This window comes from Tachypleus tridentatus, chromosome 1 (assembly GCF_004210375.1).
Source record: "Tachypleus tridentatus isolate NWPU-2018 chromosome 1, ASM421037v1, whole genome shotgun sequence".
In the NCBI taxonomy this organism is placed as follows: domain Eukaryota; kingdom Metazoa; phylum Arthropoda; class Merostomata; order Xiphosura; family Limulidae; genus Tachypleus; species Tachypleus tridentatus.
Genome location: NC_134825.1, coordinates 164,339,178 through 164,361,293, shown reverse-complemented (window position 1 = coordinate 164,361,293; position 22,116 = coordinate 164,339,178). Strand labels below are relative to the sequence as shown.

At 34.5% G+C, this 22,116-nt stretch overlaps 1 protein-coding gene across 1 annotated transcript in view; it reads left to right on the top strand.

Moving 5' to 3' along the window:
- The first annotated feature begins 2,286 nt into the window (after positions 1-2,286).
- Positions 2,287-22,116, top strand: part of LOC143229670 (uncharacterized) — a 208,038-nt gene continuing 188,208 nt past the window's right edge. The window contains exon 1 of the mRNA XM_076462344.1: positions 2,287-2,376. The gene's annotated coding sequence lies outside the window, so the exon portion shown is untranslated. The remainder of the gene's footprint in view (positions 2,377-22,116) is intronic.

Genomic DNA, 22,116 nt, shown 5'->3' with positions numbered 1-22,116 from the left:
TGGCTTGATCATGCTATGGGGATCCTTCAGCTCTTATGGTGTAGGCAGCCTTCACCGCGTTAACGGAATCATGAAAAAAGAAGAGTACGTTAATATATTAGGCACTTATATCAAGAATGATGCTCGGAACTTGCGGCTTGGGCGTCGTTGGATCTTCCAGCACGACAATGACCCTAAGCACACATCGAAATATGTGCAATCTTGGCCATCGCAGTCACCCGATCTCAACCCAATTGAAAACGTTTGGCATGAGTTTAAGACCAGGGTTCATCAGCATCATTCGAAAAACTTGCAAGAGTTGTAGACCTCCTGTAAAGAAGAATGGAAGAAAATACCAGTCGAGTACTGTCAAACAATCATGGAGGGCTATGAGGAGAGGTTGTGTCAAGTAATTTACCTGAAAGGCTACACAACTGACCATTAAAGTAGACGCACGAACACTTTCTGCCCCTCCTATGTTTGGTTATTTGTTTATAAACAGTTTATTTGTCGTTCAATTTATATAAAAATTTATGTAGATGTGTGTTCGTATAATATTTATAATACACTATACTTTCATTATCATAATCGTGATACTTTTTACGTTATGAAGAAAAAACTACTCACAACGCAGGGATACGAACACTTTCTGTCGTAACTGTGCATATAGCAGATGTGTTTGGTGTGACACAGATAGTGGGTAATTTATTTCATGAAACTAATGACATTAAACAAAACTTGGAATGACGTACTCATTTCAAACTCACACTACGCTATAACAGCAGTAAGTTTACGGAGTTAAAAACGCTAAAGTCCGGAGTTGGATACCAACTTGGTGACTAGAACGCGGTTCACCCGTTATGTAATTTTGCGCTAGAACAAACGAAACGGCTGCAAACGCTTAAATTTATAAGATTAAATCCATATTTTCGTATATCTGACAAAACTCTTAACAGTGAGCCATGGCCTACATTTTATATAAAAATTCATTTAACTATCAAACAACTGTCTAATATCTTTGATTCTCTGTTTAGTCAAATGGAATGATTTTTTGAGTGATTTGGTTTCGTAACGTTTTGAATAAACGATTAATATTTATTTTAAGTTGAACAGAATATGTGTTTTTATTAACTGTTTTAACTGAAACATTCATAAATAATAATACACATCCTGTATAACAAACAATCTCAAATACACATTTCTAATAGAATATCACTTTAACATTTTGATTTTTATTATCTAATCTGTGATTATAGAACTTTAAAGACGATGAAAATTCTCTTGTACGTGACCGGGTGGTTAGAGGGCGCTCGCAATTTGCAACGATGAAAATTCTCTTGTACGTGACCGGGTGGCTAGAGGGCACTCGCAATCTGCAGGTCGAGAATTCAAATCCTCAATCCATCAAACATGTTTGCCCTTTCAGTAGTGGGGAGGGTTATAATTTGACAGAGGTGATGACTAGCTTCCTTCCCTTTAGTCTTCCAATGCCAAATTAGGGACTACTAGCCCAAATAGCCCTTGTGTAGCTTTGCGCGAACTTCAAAAGAAACTAAACTTTCTGTTGCATACGGAAGCACATTACACTAATACAGTAATAAATTGACCAATAACAATTCATAGTCGAAATTGAAATTATTTCGAGTAGAGAACATATTATATACTTCTGCAGAAAACTGGTCCGTCTCATTCATTTCAAACATGTAGTGCTTTATTCTCACGAAATAACTTTCAGTATGCTCACAAATCGTTGTTAATTAACTTACTATCGACATTTTTGCTGTTGTAAAATGATTTATTATTATTATCAGTTAAAATAAGTTGATATCTAACTGAAAAAAATGACTTGTCGCTGCATTCCACGTGGTAATGTAAAGTCAATGAACAACATTTACCAATTTGAGATCAAAAGTATTGATTTTCATAGGTAAAAAATATTGATTTTCATAGGTAAAATAGAAATAATAAATAACATTAATCATATTCTCAAGTAATAGAACAACAAAGAAATAACTTAAAATGAGCATTTAGAATGAGAAATAACAGTGTTTTATCTATATTATAGAAACCGTGTGTTACAATATGACCGTATTTCAGTATTTGAGTTTCTCTTTAAGCACCGAGTTGTACAATGAGCTATATGTGCTGTGCTTACCACTGGTGTCGAAACCTGATTTTTAGCTTTATAAGCCTTCAGACTTGCTTGAACGGGAGATGTTTTAAATGTTAATACGATCGTTGCTTTTATTAATTTGTTTGACTGTTAATCAAATGCTACTTCAAGTATGACCGAGAGAGGGCGTATGTATTTAGATATCCCACACAGTAAAGAAGTCACGAGCCATACAGACATTCCCACACCAGCTTAACAGTAATATCTAACTATGTGTAATTAAGGTACGTGGTTTCTTACTGTTTTGTATTATACATATATATACGTATGATAGAATAAGGGTTTCTGAACATTGTGTATTTGTATTTTTGTGAACGTTTTAATCCAAGTTTATATATGACGTTACTTTAGTTTTTAAGTTTGTTCACTTGATGCACTATTTCGAGTTTGGAAAGTCAGGAACACAAGACCACAAATCAACTAGTAAGATATTAGAACGATACAGTAACCAAAACAATGTTTTTAATGTTATTACTTTGAAAAATCATATATATATGCATACATACATGTACCAATGTGGTAAGCTTTAATCAGGAGCTGGGCAAAAACGTGAATGTTTATTTAGAAAAGTACCTACTTAAAGATTCAGTTATCAATAACACGTAATTACGTATTACATGGACTAATTAGTGTGCACACATAGCCTGACAATCGTGCTTAATGAAGTCAGCCTATACACGATACATTTACACACACATACGTATGTGCGTGTGATATATATATATGGAGTTAAGAAGGCTTACACATATATTCGAATCTGCAGGAGACTTACATATCTTATTTCTCCGAGTAGATCCCCGTTTCACGCCATGACGTATGTGTTTTGTGGGCATAAACATAATTTGATACCAAAGATGCGTAATTTCTGAAGCGCTGTTATTCCGGTTTAAACAAGCATGCTCATTAGATGTTGTCTCTTCGCTGTATTTGTCTTCATACGTGATTAATTACTGGACGATATGAAATTCGAAGCAGTAGGTGTCAAGTTAACAGAAAATCTTAAATGTGTTTATTTAAACCCATTAATACTATCCTTGATAAATAAATATATAAATAATCCAATTCACATTCTGTTATTTCGTATTCCACAAACGTCAGTACAACGCTGACAGAGGAATTTAAACTGTTGTAACCCAAGTTACTTTGAGTGTCATATTCACTTGTAGCTACGGTTTAATAGTGATATGGTGAAAAATATTTTAATCAAACTTAGTTTAATGTATTAGTAGAGTGATTTATGACAAATGCGAAACTCGAATCTGTTTTTACACATTGCGTAACAGAATGAAGGATTTCAAACCGTATGTGCAAAAATAATTATATTCCAAGAACATAAAAAAAACTCTCAAATATCACAGCGGTAAGTGTAGCTACCCTTGTTTGGGCACAATACTGGATGCCCCATTTTGTTCCTATGGGCTTAACTACAAACGAACAAACACAATTCTAAACCCGACGTTTCGGATTACGCCTTTCTTAAGCGTCACCGAGAAGAACACGTACAATAATTAAACAGTGATTTAACAATTATCATATGACACGTTAAGACAGGCTACGACAAATCTGACTGAAAATCACAAGCTATCGAACAAAAACAACGAAGATAAAAAAATAGAAAAGACAGTTAATTACGAAGGCCAAGAAGTATTTCTTTTTGTCTTACGTTTGTAAGATTGAATCAGGAGACACTCGGTAAATGTATAACTAATAAAACTATTACATTTTGCTAAGCTTGCTTTATTTTGAATTTCGCGCAAAGCTGCACAAGGGCTCTCTACGCTAGCCGTCCCTAATTTAGCAGTGTAAGATTAGAGGGAAGGCAGCAAGTCATCACCACCCACCGCCATCTCTTGGACTACTCTTTTACCAACGAAAAGTTGGATTGATCGTCACATTATAATGTCCCCACGGCTGAAAGGGCGAACATGTTTGGTGTGACTGGGATTCGAACCCGCGATCCTCGGATTACGAGTCTAGTGTCTTAACCACCCGGTCATGCCGGGCCCATTTTGCTGAAAGTTTGATGTTAAATGTTGTTTTATCTACTCTACCATGTTCCATTATTAAGCGTTCAGCCGTGGCTTCTTTCAAACCAAAATGTCCCTCAGTGGCACAGCGGTACGTCTTCGGGCTTGTACTGCTACAAATCGGGTTTCGATACCCTTGGTGGGCAGATCAGAGATAGCCCTTTGTGTAGCTTTGTGTCTAATAACAAACAGCGTTACCAAACCAAGATTTACAGTGGCACGAATGTGACACTCGCGTACTGAACGACAACTTTCATCAATGTATTCACCACCACACTGGATACATATATGTTACATTTTAACAAGTAAAGGGGTCATTTGGTCCTATGTTTATAGCAAGAAGGTTTTGTTTTTTACAATAATTTCTGTCGTTGAAGGTCGAATGAGGAAGATTTTTTTTTAGTGTAACCCTCGGGTTATGTACAATACGAATATTTAATCCAAATATTTTGATGGCTGTGTGTGAACACTTAGTAGAGGGTTCCTCGACAAAGGGTGACAGTGAAGGCTTATTGAACTAATTCTATCCATCTGTATTTAATATAAACCTTTTTTTTTTAAGGATTCTGCAAGATAATTATCAGACGGCTCAACAATAACTTGCGCAACGAACAGTAGTATTGATCGTTACATTGTAACGCCTCCATGGCTAAAAGAGGTGAGCATATTTGGTGCGACGAGGATACTAACCCGCACACCCTCAAATTGCGAATCGAGCGCCCTGACCACCTGAGTTATTCACTCCCTCTCTGTTAATAATTATAGATCTTCAGGCTTCGTAATTTTAGAACTCCAGTGACGTAGCTAATAGATTGCGTAAGTTTAATTGCGAACTTGTATGTTTCTTGGTTTGACGTTAAGCGCAAAGCTATACAATGGACTATCTGTGCTTTGCCCACCACGACTATCGAAACTCGGTTTCTACTGTTGTGAGTTTGCAGACATGCCGCTGTGCCACTAAGTTTCGCTAGTTTCGAACTCCTCGAGTACTTAACAAAGAAGTTTCGTAATTTCAGTTGCAGAGCAAAGACACATTTCGAACTTCGTGGTTATCTAAGTCATTGTTCAAAGTGAAACGAAGAAATGTCAGCTCTGGAATATAGATATGGCTTCGCTAAAACACTAAATATATCTTCTTATCTATATATCTAGGTGCAACGTTCAAGTATCGATTACAAAAACACTTTGTATTGAAAATGGACATTAAATTGGATCTTCCAGAGAAAATAAATGGCTAAACTTCAAAGAACAGGGCCCGGCATGGCCAAGAGGTCAAGACACTTGACTCGTAATCCGAGGGTGGGTGTTGATGACTAGCTGCCTTCTCTCTAGTCTTACAGTGCTAAATGAGGGATGGCTAGCGCAGATAGCCATCGTGAAGCTTTGCGCGAAATTAAAAACAAACCAATCAAAGAACAGTAGTAAAATATTTAAATATTTCACGATAGTTTAAGGAAAAAATTACTCAAAATCTGTATTAGTCTATAGACTAAAATTTAGAAATAACTTATTTTACAGTGTTGCTTTTAACATTTCAATAATTGAGATATTATTATTTTGGTTTAAGAAATGAAATTTACCTATAATTAATTCCTAATCAATTCAAAGAAAGTATTTTTAGGTGTTAACTAATTATGCTTCTGTTGCTGTTTTCAATTTCACGCAAAGCTACACGACGACATTATGCGTTAATCGTCCTTAATTTAGCAGTGAAAATCTAGATGGAGGTTAGCTGGTCATCACAAACCACCGCTAACTCTTGGGCTACTCCTCCATCGACGAATATGAGGCTAGAGCGTCACTTTATAATGCCCCCAGGGCTGAGGGGACGAGCATATTTTGTGTGACGGGGATTCGAACCCGAGATCCTTAGATTATTCAGTTACGACAGAAAGTGTTCGTACCCCTGCGTCCCGAGTGGTATTTTGCTTACAACTTAAAAAGTATCACGATTAGGCTAATAGATGTACAATATACAAATATTATACTAACACACATTTACATAAATTTTTATGTAAATTAAACGACAAATAAAATGTTTATAAACAAATAACCAAACATAGGGGGGCCAGAAAATGTTCGTACAGTTCAGAACGTGTGAAAAAACTGTTATTCCTGTAAAAATTTTGTTCAGTTTGGCGAATAAACAACATTATACAATTCCAGAACTAGACACTGGGTTCATAAGTATTGGAATTTAGCCAACAAAAAATTTACTTCCAGCAATTTAGCTCCGTCTCCGTCATTATCTGCTTGGTCATCATAGCGAACAGGAAACAACTGTCCAGTGATTTAAAAAACTGAATTATTGTAAAATACAAGTCTCGTGTGTCTCTTTCCGGTATTGCTGCACAAGTTAATGTGCTGAAATCTACTGTTCAAAGCATAATTGCCAAGTCTAAGCTTACAGGATCAACTGCTAACCTCCCTCGTTCCGGACGCCCCACCAAAATTCCAGAGAGAACCAAGAGGAAGGTTCTCAGAGAAGTTAGTAGAAACCCTCGTTTAACACGTAATGACATACAGAAACTGGTAAGGGAAACTGGGGTTGAAGTAAGCACCTCTACAGTTATTTGTTACTTTTCATGAATATTATTAATAAAATGGTACGATTCTCATTTGGTTCTCAAAGCTAAATTATTGGTACATTGTAAACACGGACATAAACCATGGGTTCTTGAACGTTTTAATTTTCTTATACATCATGTTTCTATTCACATAGTTATAGCATTCACGTTGACACAAACTTCGGATGCGAAAAATAAATAAACAAATACAACAAGACTTAACCACAACCACCACGAGTCTTGTTTCGCTTGTAGTTATTCACTAAATGTCTATATTTCTGAAACTACGTTCTTTAAATAGGGATTGCATCGTCACAGCACAAAACAGATAAATAGTGTAGCAAGAATCACAGAGCATAATATGCGTTTTTAATCTAAATGGTATATCTCATCACATCAAAGAATGTTGCAAGCGCCATTTTGGATGTCTACTTCCATCACGTACGAAACATCTTCTTTTGCACCATGTTTTGTGTACTGCCATCTAAATGTTGCGAAAGATTTTATACTCTTCGTAATGGAGATCATTTGTTTTGTCCCAATGCTGTATTCTTCTCCTAAGTAGAACACAACCCTTTGAACTTGTATATGACAGATTAGAATCCAAGATATTTATTTCGCGGTCCTGATTCCGTTTATTTCAATTTAGATTATTTCAAACCAATAAGTCAAGAGAATATAGTTTCGTACGAATTTCAATATAAAAATATTACAGTTGTTTGTTTATTTTTTATTAGCTATGTTGCTATGTGCCAGCAATGCCAAACTTGGGGCGCGCGTAAACCCGCTTTAATTTGTATAACCTCTGCCAACCAACCCTCAAATCTAATTAACTATCCAAAAGCAACGCATCGTTTGTTAAATATATATATATTATTTTCTATACAATAAAAGAATCACTGGGACCCCAAATAGAAGAGTTAGGGCAATAAGGTTTGTTATTATTTCTGTAAACTTGTCTGGAAAAGTAACTTACTCACCCATATGAAAATTCGTTGAAATAGTTTTGGTTTACTCCATAAACAAGTATGTTCGTGTTTTTCTTACAGCAAAGCCACATTGGTTTACTCCATAAACAAGTATGTTTGTGTTTTTCTTACAGCAAAGCCACATTGGTTTACTCCATAAACAAGTATGTTTGTGTTTTTCTTACAACAAAGCCACATTGGTTTACTTCATAAACAAGTATGTTTGTGTTTTTCTTACAACAAAGCCACATTGGTTTACTCCATAAACAAGTATGTTTGTGTTTTCTTACAGCAAAACCACATTGGTTTACTCCATAAACAAGTATGTTTGTGTTTTTCTTACAGCAAAGCCACATTGGTTTACTCCATAAACAAGTATGTTTGTGTTTTTCTTACAGCAAAGCCACATTGGTTTACTTCATAAACAAGTATGTTTGTGTTTTTCTTACAGCAAAGCCACATTGGTTTACTTCATAAACAAGTATGTTTGTTTTTTTCTTACAGCAAAGCCACATTGGTTTACTCCATAAACAAGTATGTTTGTGTTTTTCTTACAGCAAAGCCACATTGGTTTACTCCATAAACAAGTATGTTTGTGTTTTTCTTACAGCAAAGCCACATTGGTTTACTCCATAAACAAGTATGTTTGTGTTTTTCTTACAGCAAAGCCACATTGGTTTACTCCATAAACAAGTATGTTTGTGTTTTCTTACAACAAACCACATTGGTTTACTTCATAAACAAGTATGTTTGTGTTTTTCTTACAGCAAAGCCACATTGGTTTACTTCATAAACAAGTATGTTTGTGTTTTTCTTACAACAAAACCACATTGGTTTACTACATAAACAAGTATGTTTGTGTTTTTCTTACAGCAAAGCCACATTGGTTTACTCCATAAACAATTATGTTTGTGTTTTTCTTACAGCAAAGCCACATTGGTTTACTCCATAAACAAGTATGTTTGTGTTTTTCTTACAGCAAAGCCACATTGGTTTACTCCATAAACAATTATGTTTGTGTTTTCTTACAACAAAGCCACATTGGTTTACTCCATAAACAAGTATGTTTGTGTTTTCTTACAGCAAAGCCACATTGGTTTACTCCATAAACAAGTATGTTTGTGTTTTTCTTACAGCAAAGCCACATTGGTTTACTCCAGAAAAAAGTATGTTTGTGTTTTTCTTACAGCAAAGCCACATTGGTTTACTCCATAAACAAGTATGTTTGTGTTTTTCTTACAGCAAAGCCACATTGGTTTACTCCATAAACAAGTATGTTTGTGTTTTTCTTACAGCAAAGCCACATTGGTTTACTCCATAAACAAGTATGTTTGTGTTTTTCTTACAACAAAGCCACATTGGTTTACTCCATAAACAAGTATGTTTGTGTTTTTCTTACAACAAAGCCACATTGGTTTACTCCATAAACAAGTATGTTTGTGTTTTCTTACAACAAAGCCACATTGGTTTACTCCATAAACAAGTATGTTTGTGTTTTCTTACAACAAAACCACATTGGTTTATTCCATAAACAAGTATGTTTGTGTTTTTCTTACAGCAATAAAACCACATTGGTTTACTCCATAAACAAGTATGTTTGTGTTTTTCTTACAACAAAAGCCACATTGGTTTACTCCATAAACAATTATGTTTGTGTTTTTCTTACAACAAAGCCACATTGGTTTACTCCATAAACAAGTATGTTTGTGTTTTTCTTACAGCAAAGCCACATTGGTTTACTCCATAAACAAGTATGTTTGTGTTTTTCTTACAGCAAAGCCACATTGGTTTACTCAGAAAAAAGTATGTTTGTGTTTTCTTACAGCAAAGCCACATTGGTTTACTCCATAAACAAGTATGTTTGTGTTTTCTTACAGCAAAGCCACATTGGTTTACTCCATAAACAAGTATGTTTGTGTTTTTCTTACAGCAAAACCACATTGGTTTACTCCATAAACAAGTATGTTTGTGTTTTTCTTACAACAAAGCCACATTGGTTTACTCCATAAACAAGTATGTTTGTGTTTTTCTTACAACAAAGCCACATTGGTTTACTCCATAAACAAGTATGTTTGTGTTTTCTTACAACAAAACCACATTGGTTTACTCCATAAACAAGTATGTTTGTGTTTTCTTACAACAAAGCCACATTGGTTTACTCCATAAACAAGTATGTTTGTGTTTTTCTTACAGCAAAGCCACATTGGTTTATTCCATAAACAAGTATGTTTGTGTTTTCTTACAGCAAAGCCACATTGGTTTACTCCATAAACAAGTATGTTTGTGTTTTTCTTACAGTAAAGCCACATTGGTTTACTCCATAAACAAGTATGTTTGTGTTTTTCTTACAGCAAAGCCACATTGGTTTACTCCATAAACAAGTATGTTTGTGTTTTTCTTACAGCAAAGCCACATTGGTTTACTCCATAAACAAGTATGTTTGTGTTTTCTTACAACAAAGCCATTGGTTTACTCCACAAACAAGTATGTTTGTGTTTTTCTTACAACAAAGCCACATTGGTTTACTCCATAAACAAGTATGTTTGTGTTTTCTTACAACAAAACCACATTGGTTTACTCCATAAACAAGTATGTTTGTGTTTTCTTACAGCAAAGCCACATTGGTTTACTCCATAAACAAGTATGTTTGTGTTTTCTTACAACAAAACCACATTGGTTTACTCCATAAACAAGTATGTTTGTGTTTTTCTTACAGCAAAGCCACATTGGTTTACTCCATAAACAAGTATGTTTGTGTTTTCTTACAGCAAAGCCACATTGGTTTACTCCATAAACAATTATGTTTGTGTTTTCTTACAGCAAAGCCACATTGGTTTACTCCATAAACAAGTATGTTTGTGTTTTTCTTACAGCAAAGCCACATTGGTTTACTCCAGAAACAAGTATGTTTGTGTTTTCTTACAGCAAAGCCACATGGGTTTACTCCATAAACAAGTATGTTTGTGCTTTTCTTACAGCAAAGCCACATTGGTTTACTCCATAAACAAGTATGTTTGTGTTTTTCTTACAGCAAAGCCACATTGGTTTACTCCATAAACAAGTATGTTTGTGTTTTTCTTACAGCAAAGCCACATTGGTTTATTCCATAAACAAGTATGTTTGTGTTTTTCTTACAGCAAAGCCACATTGGTTTACTCCATAAACAAGTATGTTTGTGTTTTTCTTACAGCAAAGCCACATTGGTTTACTCCATAAACAAGTATGTTTGTGTTTTTCTTACAGTAAAGCCACATTGGTTTACTCCATAAACAAGTATGTTTGTGTTTTCTTACAACAAAGCCACATTGGTTTACTCCATAAACAAGTATGTTTGTGTTTTTCTTACAGCAAAGCCACATTGGTTTACTCCATAAACAAGTATGTTTGTGTTTTTCTTACAGCAAAGCCACATTGGTTTACTCCATAAACAAGTATGTTTGTGTTTTTCTTACAGCAAAGCCACATTGGTTTACTCCACAAACAAGTATGTTTGTGTTTTTCTTACAGCAAAGCCACATTGGTTTACTCCACAAACAAGTATGTTTGTGTTTTTCTTACAGCAAAGCCACATTGGTTTACTCCAGAAACAAGTATGTTTGTGTTTTTCTTACAGCAAAGCCACATTGGTTTACTCCATAAACAAGTATGTTTGTGTTTTTCTTACAGCAAAGCCACATTGGTTTACTCCATAAACAAGTATGTTTGTGTTTTTCTTACAGCAAAGCCACATTGGGCAATCTGCTGAGTCCACCGAGGGGAAATGTCTTTAAGTACAATAAGCTTTAGTTTTCCTTAGCCAATATTGTTAAATAGGTATTATTAATATTCAGACGTTTTAAAGGTGGTTTTAAATGTGCGATTTTAATGGACGACATTTTGTTTCATCATGATCCGTACTATTAAGTTCTACAACCGTACGTAATAATAAATGATATCCATAAAAGTTTCCTTATCACATCTTGTCTTCTTCTGGTATTGCTTAAAAAAAATTAATTATATAAATTATATTTCTAATACGTTCCTTTTCTGTTAATTACAAAGTAACTAAAATAATTAAATACCTGAAAGTTTGTACAAAAATATAGTATTTGTTTTAATGCAGGTAATGTCGTAATGTATAAAGTACAACATTTTAATTGTTTAAAATGTTCGTGTGAATTCAACTGCATTTATTTTGATGTAACCAACACTTAAAAATATAGTTGAAATACAAAACATTCACGTGGCGTCACCTATAAATTCAACAGCATTGTTTCACTTTTGCATTTATAAACTTAAATGTATATTTTAATTTTGGCGTGAGACGGCACTGGATGCAACAGATATGGTGTGGTTGACATTTAATAAATAATATTCTTTGTTTTCATTCATTTGTTTGCATTAGTATTATTTGCAGCTTTATTCCAAATGTTCGCATTCATTTTATTTGCTAACGAATTTGAAGATACGAATGTTCATCAGCTAATACATAGCTTTTACCTTTACCACATAGTGATCGCTACAATATTGTATATTGTTGAATAGTTCGTACACGAGCTTACCAATATTCCTTCGAGTCTCCCCTTTTAAAATTTTTGTTCATAAAAGTGGGATATGTACAACCACAACTGGGAACTTGCATATTGGGAAATTATAAGAAATTCGCGCGATTGCGTGACCGGTCAATCAAAACTGAAACGAAATGGTTCATCAAAAATTAAAAGGAACCAGCAAAACTATCACGTGTTGCCTGCTTAACCTTCGTGGAACTACTCCGCCTCTGGCGCCACTGTCTGACGTCATAACTTGTCCCCTGCGACGTTCATCGCGTGCGCATATTAAAGTGAAGTCGATAAGCGATGTAAAATTACTAGAGGAGGCTGGTAACTCACATCAAATTGTGGGAAAAGTAGTGTATGTTACGTCAACAAGCCATCTTCAAGGTAAATTCAAATATCAAGTTTTATCCAGTTTGTACATACAAAATTGTAGTGGTGTAAACGCTTGTAAATCGAATAATTAGCAAAAGTTTTACTTCCACTGATTTACACTCAACTTTATTATATTGTTCCAATGCTCTATGTATATATATCTATATATATGCGAGACACTGCTTTGTTGTGGCTTTGCCATAAGAAAACACACATATACCATCCACCTGAACTCACTTGCTAAAATCTACCTTTCATTTTAAATATACGATTTGCACACTGACACGTGCTAGGTATGCACCTAAATGTTAACAGTAAGTATTGCTCCCACCTCATTGGCTCAGGGACAAGTTTTGGACTACTGATACTAAAACTCGGGTTTAAATGCCTGTAAAGGACACCGCGCAGATAGCTAATTGTGACTTTGCGCTGAACAACAAACCTGTTAAAATAAAGTACATTATTAGGATATAATTAGTGGAAATGAACCACTTAATACAAATTATTCAATAGTTAATCCTACTGGAAATATTTTGTGTTATGTGATACATTTTTCTTTGTTTGTTTTTCGTGTTGTTGTTTTTTTTAATTTCGCGCAAAGCTACTCGAGAGCTATCTCCGCTAGCCGTCCCTAATTTAGCAGTGTAAGACTAGAGGGAAGGCAGCTAGTCATCACCACCCACCGCCATCTTTTGGACTACTCTTTTACCAACGAATAGGGGGATTGACCGTCACATTATAACGCCCCCACGGCCGAAAGGGCGAGCATGTTTGGTGTGACGGGGATTCGAACCCGCGACCCTCGGATTACGAGTCGAACTCCTCAACACGCTTGGCCATGCCGGGCCTACTTTGTTTGTGTAACCATTTATTTTTTGGGCTGTTTGTGGTTTTTAGATAACTAACATACGACCTAAGTGTAAGGTCAGTCTTAGAACAGTATTTATCGTTATAACAAAATAAAAAAAATAAAAATTGGATAAAATTTCGACATCAATGATTGTAAGCATGAAAACATAATAACACAAGTTATGTGTATGTGTGTAACCTTAGATTAGTTGATCGTATTGAGTAACTTGTATTTACACCACGAAATATAACGATTTTTTTTCTTTTCATATGACTATGTACTGCATATTTTTTAATTTTACTAAATTTGAAAATTCAAAAGACAACGTTTTGTTACTCTTAAAGCGACATCATCAGACACTCAGCACAGTTGTACACGACAGTTTAAATGCACTTAATGGGTGTCGTCATTCGAATGATGATACATTATGATACAAAGCTACACATCGGGCTCTCTTCCCAGCACAGCTATCGAAACCCAGTTTCTGTCGTAAATTATGATGGTTATACTCGTGGTAACAGAATTATAAAATTCGTAGAAATGCCGAGAAAACACATTTGATGTCAGAACCAAAGAGTCGAACTGTGTGCACTTTTCAGCACTGTGCTACAAGTCGGGTGAGTATTTTAAAACCCTATTTAAAATAAACTACTAGAGATGAGCTGAGAATATAGGGGAAAAAAAAATCTACTTCTTTGTAAAAGACAAAATTAGTTCAAATGTTTAACATGGCCTTTAAGTACAAGTTGGATTCTCCTTTACTCAATTAAAATATGGGCTATTTACGCTACGCCAACCTTGGAGATCGAACTCTGAATTTTCACTTTTTCACATCTTTAAGCGTACAGTTGAAGCACTGAGGATGAGGGACATTGGTAAAGCGTGTGCATGTGTTTCGTAAGGGGTTAGAACTCACGAATACTTTTGTTTACTTATGTTTCGTAAGGGGTTAGAACTCACGAATACTTTTGTTTGCTTATGTTTCGTAAGGGGTTAGAACTCACGAATACTTTTGTTTACTTAAAAATAAAAGTGCTTTAAATTTTCTATTGGACTACTCTTTTACCAACGAATAGTGGGATTGACCGTCACATTATAATACCCTCACTGCCGAAAGGGCGAGAATGTTTGGTGTGACGGGGATTCGAACCCCGACCCTCAAAGTACGAATCGAGAGCATTAACCACCTGGCTATGCCGGGCCGTTAAAACTGACTGTTCTTTACAATTCTGCATGTCAAATACCTTAAGGGTTAAATCATTTAAAAACACTGTTAAAAGTCGTCACAAATCAGTAAACAGTTGTGAGTTGTCTACCGTATACTAATAAACATTTTGCATAGGTTTCAGTCAAGTACTTAATTTATCACAGGTGATGGGTATTTCAGTAACATAACATCGGGTTCTAGTTTGACTTCTCAATGTTCTTGCAGTTCAGTCGGTACACAGAAACGTCGTGTATTGAAAACATTGTTACCCAGAAGGATATTATAATGATTTGTTAAACGTCTGACTACAAAATAAAGATAAATGTTTTGAAGCTGAATTTTATGTAAACAGAATACTAATAATTACAGGTATAGCTTTTTTATATCGGAAAACAATTTATTACTATTTAGTTTTTCTTCGTTTTTAGTCTGGTTCCAGATCCAAGGAGTTGGCCTGGAATTCGTACAATACCCTAAAACAGTCTCCAGATCTGGAATCAGACTAAAAACGAAGAAAAACTAAATAATAAAAATCTGTGTTTTCCAATTTAAAAAAGGGCTTTTATTTGGAATTATTAATTGAGGGGTTTATTAAGAGAGCTGCTAACCAGCTGCCTCTCTTTTTGTTAGTTCTTCAAAATAAGAGACAGTGGTAGATGGCCTTAGTAGCCTTACCGTAAATACAAATACAAGTTATTTTTGTCAGTATTATAAGCTATTTTTAATTAAAATCATAAAAATCCTCAATGTAAATTTAAAAAAATAACTGACTAATTTTACATATTAATAACTCTTTATCCTAACACGACTGAATGAAATAATTCCACTTTCAGTTTAGGAAGATCACCACTAGGTGTCATTCTTCGGTAAACAATCTATCTCACATATCTGACACAATGCCACCTAGAAGTTAGTCAGCTATGATATACGTTTCAATAAAACTTGTGAATTCGCGAGGCCTGTGCCGTTTGAAGATAATAAAAATGACGTAAGATGAAACGGGAAATGAGTTTCTTCGCTGTAATCTTTTTTAAGGAAATCGTCACTATTTTAACCAATGTACAAGGATAAGACACAGCTGCAATGGCTTTATTAAGTTTACAGTATATTTATAGACTTATTAACGCAATCCACATTTAGAGTAAAATACTTCTACGTCCAACTCGAAATTAGTAATATATATATTTAGATAGTGAGTTTTTAGTTCGCGAAACTGATAATTTGTTACAAAAGAAAAACTGGTTTGAATTTCGAGCAAAGCTATACGAAGGGTATCTACGTCCCTAATTTAGCAGAGTAAGACTAGAGGGAAGGCAGCTAGTCATCACCACCAACTCTTGGGCTGCTCTTTAACCAACGAACAGTGGGATTGATCGTACCGTTATAATGCCCCCACGGCTGAAAGGGCGAGCATATATGGTGTAACGGGGATTCGTACCTGCGACCCTCGGATTACTAGTCGAGTACCTTAACCACCTGGCCATGCCGGGCCAAAAAAAAAATGAAATCATCACAATACGATCGAGTGTAAGTTAGAGAGTGGATAATGGCTCTTCTTCATTAGCTTAGAACCTTCGCATTAAAGGGTGTATTGCTGTACTTATCCTAATAGCTTCTAGCGAGATTAGTTAACGCAAGAGATTTGTGTTGGTTTAAACTAATATATTAAGCATGCTTTTTTACAAGTAATTATCAACCCATAAAATAGTCAGGAAATTGATATATACACTTTCGTAATTTATTTAAAATTCTTTAAACTTACCCATTTTTTATAATCATTTTATACAGTTTTTTTTTTGTCCGAACATTTCTGTAGTTTCCCAAAATATTTATTTTTAAGTAATACGAGCTAAATGGCCCGGCATGGACATGTGGTTAAGGCACGTGACTTGTAATCTGAGGGTCGCGGGTTCGAATCCCCGTCACACCAAATATGCTAGCCCTTTCAACCGTGGTGGCGTTATATTGTTACGGTTAATCCCACTCTTCGATGAAAAAAGAGTAGCCCAAGAGTTGGCGGTGGGTGATGATGACTAGCTTTCATCCCTCTAATTTTACATTGCTAAATTAGGGACGGTTAGCGCAGATAGTCCTCATGTAGCTTTGCGCGAAATTCAAAACAAACTAAATTGGTGAAACTACACACAGTGATATCATTCATGTTGATCTACTGCTATATAGATGTAATTAACTCCTACTTCTGAATGGGCGAAAACTGCAAGACCTAAAACATATTACTTTATTATATCTGAAGGGATCGTGTGAGAGCTACTGTTAAAAATGCCACTTCTCAACTTTGTATTAGACATCAAATTTCTTGCTATGGTTTTTTTTTCCACAATGGATACTATCTGATGCCTTCGTTTTGTATAGATGAACCTTTAAACCACTGAATACCATTTGAAAAGAAAGTACGATTTACGTACAACGTATGTGTTTTATCCTAAATATTCAATAAGAATACATTTTACAAATTAAAATGCATACGACATGAACACTTTTTAACTAGATCTTTTAAGGCCATACTTACAAATACTTTTCAGGGTCTTATTGATGTATATATATATATATATATTGAGCATACCAAGTAATGATAAAATTATTTTGTAACTTCATGGTTATGAGGACAGAAAAACCACTAAAGAATAACCTAAACCTATGTAAGATAATGCTAATCATCTATCACATTTATTGCTATGCAGAGCTTGTTTCTGGTGATCAGTCATGTGATATAGAATACAAATCTTTGGTCATTCAACCTTTGTTATAGTGATCCAATTTAACACCTTGAAGGGAGCCACACTACGTCATATGATCTAGATAGTTCAAGAATTGTGGTAAGACACCAAAGAAGCTTAAAAGCAGTTTGAAGCAGGTGCCCAGTAAATAGGACTTGAGATTCAGCCTAATGCCAGGAGAGAATCAGGAGTTAGATCAAATCCCGTTTTCATAAATGTACGGAAAACAATTGATTATTAGCGTGATGTTTGCATGAATACACACTGGTCCTCATATTGACGTCTACATCCACATATCATAGTGAAATGACATCTCAGGATGCTTTGTTCTTTAATAAATTAGTGAAATTGGCCCGAGCTTCATCCTGTCGTTCTCATCTCCTCAACACATTTCTTGAAGGATAGGTTTCACTGAATGAATTGTCATGCACGCCTGCCTGACTTTAGCCATGTTGAACATTTTTGGAGAATGCTCTTAGGAGATGCATCTCAGTAACAACAGTTATTTAAGACACCCTGAAAACACCACCTTCGGGATCTTAGCAACACTTCAGATCTAAGCACTCAGCACCGACTGGCTTTGTTCTTCGTGATGATGGTACGATTATCATTACATATACAAAATGTTCATTATGTAGTAACGTAGGTTGAATACCTAATCACAAAAAAACGATATTATGAAGCAAGATAGATATTACTTTATTAAAGAAACATTTTCCCTTGTCATGACTGAACTGCTATAAATTTAAATTATTTGTTACTGTCGTGTGCATTTGATATTAATTACTTGCAAATATACATTCGTATTTAAACATATATATATATCTACTGTTGATACCCTGATTCAACATGCATATAGTCAAAGTCAATTACATACAGATATAATACATTGATTAAAAAATATCCTTTTATACCTGTTTCTGTGAAATCTAATTTGGCGCAGCCACTGATTGACAGCTAACTTTAAAACGATGTTTTTATATTATTCAAACTATTAGGTAAATGAACAATCAGTTCTTTCTTCTTTGTTTTTTCTTCTAAAACTACTTGTTATCTCTCTTCTACTTCATATTTTCAGACAACCAATCTGTTTATCGCAACCCCTTCATGACGTTAAAATATAAAAGTTTAATGATTCAGTCTGAAGGTAGTGGCGTTAATCATTCATGTATGCTTTTTTTAACATTTAGAAATACACAATACACAGCAGTTCCTGTCTCAAAACCCACTGAAAATTAGAATTACTGTCAGGAAACAGTTAGTTATTTATGATGTCACGATCATTATCAAACGAAAACCCTTTTTTTTTAAGATTCACACGTTTTCTTAAGAGAACGTAACACACCTGTATGAATACGCTGTTGGTTGATTTTTGTTTCTTTGTTTGTTTTATGGCTAACGGATGAACGTGTTGAAAACTGGCATGAAACATTTAAACCAGAATTCAAAAAATTATTACTTGAAGCGGACAACAATAGCCAAATCATGTGCCAAATAAAAAATGAAACATTCTATAAACTGTCGAACCGTGCATATAAATTAAATCGATCAACTTTAATAAAGTCACAAATGACCTAACTTTACATTTGTGAAAATATAAAAGAATAATTTGAGTCTGCAATAAGTTTCACGTAATATTACGATTCTTTTTCAGTAACTTATTCGCTCTTTTTACCTCCAAGTCTCCTTAATTAGTTGAGGAACATGTGTAAAAACACAATAGTTCAATAGTAAAGAGTTGCATGGTGACTGCAGTTTAAGTGTAAAAACACAATAGTTCAATAGTAAAGAGTTGCATGGTGACTACAGTTTAAGTGTAAAAACACAATAGTTCAATAGTAAAGAGTTGTATGGTGACTGTAGTTTAAGTGTAAAAACACAATAGTTCAATAGTAAAGAGTTGCATGGTGACTGCAGTTTACGTGTAAAAACACAATAGTTCAATAGTAAAGAGTTGCATGGTGACTGTAGTTCAAGTGTAAAAACACAATAGTTCAATAGTAAAGAGTTGTATGGTGACTGTAGTTTAAGTGTAAAAACACAATAGTTTAATAGTAAAGAGTTGTATGGTGACTGTAGTTCAAGTGTAAAAACACAATAGTTCAATAGTAAAGAGTTGTATGGTGACTGTAGTTTAAGTGTAAAAACACAATAGTTCAATAGTAAAGAGTTGTATGGTGACTGTAGTTTAAGTGTAAAAACACAATAGTTCAATAGTAAAGAGTTGCATGGTGACTGTAGTTTAAGTGTAAAAACACAATAGTTCAATAGTAAAGAGTTGTATGGTGACTGTAGTTTAAGTGTAAAAACACAATAGTTCAATAGTAAAGAGTTGTATGGTGATTGTAGTTTAAGTGTAAAAACACAATAGTTCAATAGTAAAGAGTTGTATGGTGACTGTAGTTTAAGTGTACATTATCTATGTTTTAAACAACTATTCTTTAACATAGAATCCAAGCAAAACCGAATGCATTTGAAACACATTCCAAGGTGGACTTCGACAATATTGAACTATTTAAATTATTTCAAAACATTAATCATTTAACTTGATGTTTCTAGGGGAATTGACGTCTGGTTTTTAGCGTGAAGCATTCTTACCGATACGAGAACAAACTCTCAAAGTTTAAACTGTACAGACGTATACAATATAATAGAAACTACTTTCATTCGAGAAGCAGCGTATCTTACGTAACAACAATAGTAGGGTTTGTTTGTTGTTGTTTTTTAATTAAGCACAAAGCTACACAATGGGCTATCTGTGCTCTGCCCACCACGGGTATCGAAACCCGGTTTTTAGCGTTGTAAGTCCGCAGACATACCGCTGAGCCACTGGGGGCCAATAGTAGGGAAATGAAGCCTTGTTTGTTATCCATTTGTTTTAAATTTTTGCGTACGTAAAGATTGCTAATAGCATTATTATAACTAATAATCTTTGAGACACAAAATAAAAACAAGACGAACTACTTGACCATATACATACGTTAAAAACATGCCTTTTACACTCGGAACGAAATATCGCATATATAGAAACGTTCTTACAATAATGCAGTATATGCTACATTATAGAAATGCATTGATAAGGATACTTCCTCGTGCCTTTTTCGATAACTCCACGAGGCGTATCCATGAAGTGACGACGTTTCGTGCTTGAGAGGAAGAAACTGTTCCCACTTATTTATCATTCTCAATTCTGGTTGATCACAAAGAGTATCTTCAGATATAAACTACAAAACTATATCAGGATGGACTGAAATGAAAGTACATGCCTTAAGTAAGAAAGATAGATAAGCGTTAATATTAAAGATTTCGTGTGTTCGAAATTGTTTTTGCGATTACATGATTCTAGCAATCGTTTTCTAAAAGAAAAATCTAGTTTCAAACATTAAGAGATAATCCTGTACATATATATATATATATATAACAATGTTAAAGTGTATTTCTTTTGCACCAGTGGTGCAATATGAGAGTCTAGGCCTAACCACCTTACCCTTTGCTGTGGACTATAATTTCGCCTATTCAAGGCTCATCACCATAGCTCGGGTCAGGAAACCAGAGAAATTTCATTAGGCCTCTTATAATGGTGAAGTGTGTATAACATCTGTGGGGTTTTTAAGTTCGTTTTACTTCATCATATGCTAATCTAAATTAATTACTCACCGTATTTCCCGGCGTCGAAGACGCACCCCGAATTTGATTAGCTAAAATTTGAAAAAAAAAGATAAACATACGAATAAGGTCACAGTACTCCCACCAATCATACCAAGATGTTTTGTGGATTGTTTAGTGACTTATGGTATATAAATCCTCTTGCCCACTTCTAGTTTTTCGTGATCTGTATGCTTATCATATCTACCATTGAAAGTGTGTATCTTATATTACCACTAGAATATCTGTATTATTAATGGTAATAACTTTATTCTAGGTGTAGGAGTTAAAAAGAGTGCTGGTATTATAGCACCATATGTACAGTGACCTCCTGTTCTTGTTTATTTACTTGTTATTTAATACTAAGTAACTTATACATTTCATTGTGGGTCGTATACATGGGCTTGTAATGCTGTCTAGTATTGAAACGCTTGTTCTAGGCTTAGGTTTAGCGGTTTAAGCCTGTGAGCGACATAGTCTTTGACCTGGAAGACGCAGGGTAAATTTTTGAGACTTATTTTGGAGAAAAAATAACGTCTTCGACGCCGGGAAATACGGTAAATGAATTAATATAGTGAAGTAAGTGGGATTCAAAACCCACAGACTAAATATTAGTCTATTTTTTCACATTCATCAATCTTTGAGTAAACAGTTTTGTCGATTTCAAAACCTAAATAACAAACTCAATATATTATTTCTTTATGTTAATGTATATATATATATATATATATATATACACCGGATTTCAAAAGTAACTGTTCGATTTCCGTTTACATTTAAAACATTAAACATAAAGAACTGAAGAAATAAGTTGCGTAGATTAAATATTAATGAAAGCCAGAAAACATTGATTTGAAGCGTTCGTGTTTCTTTTAAATGAATGCTGTTTGACTGTTATTATTCACTGAGTGCATTACGTTCTATCGTAAACTAGAAACAAAATAGATATAGTCTGTCTCCAAATCTCAAAAGTTAAAATGTTGGTCTGTCACTACCAACCATAGAAATACAAGTAATGTATTTTATACCAGTTAAAATTTGATTTTTATAAA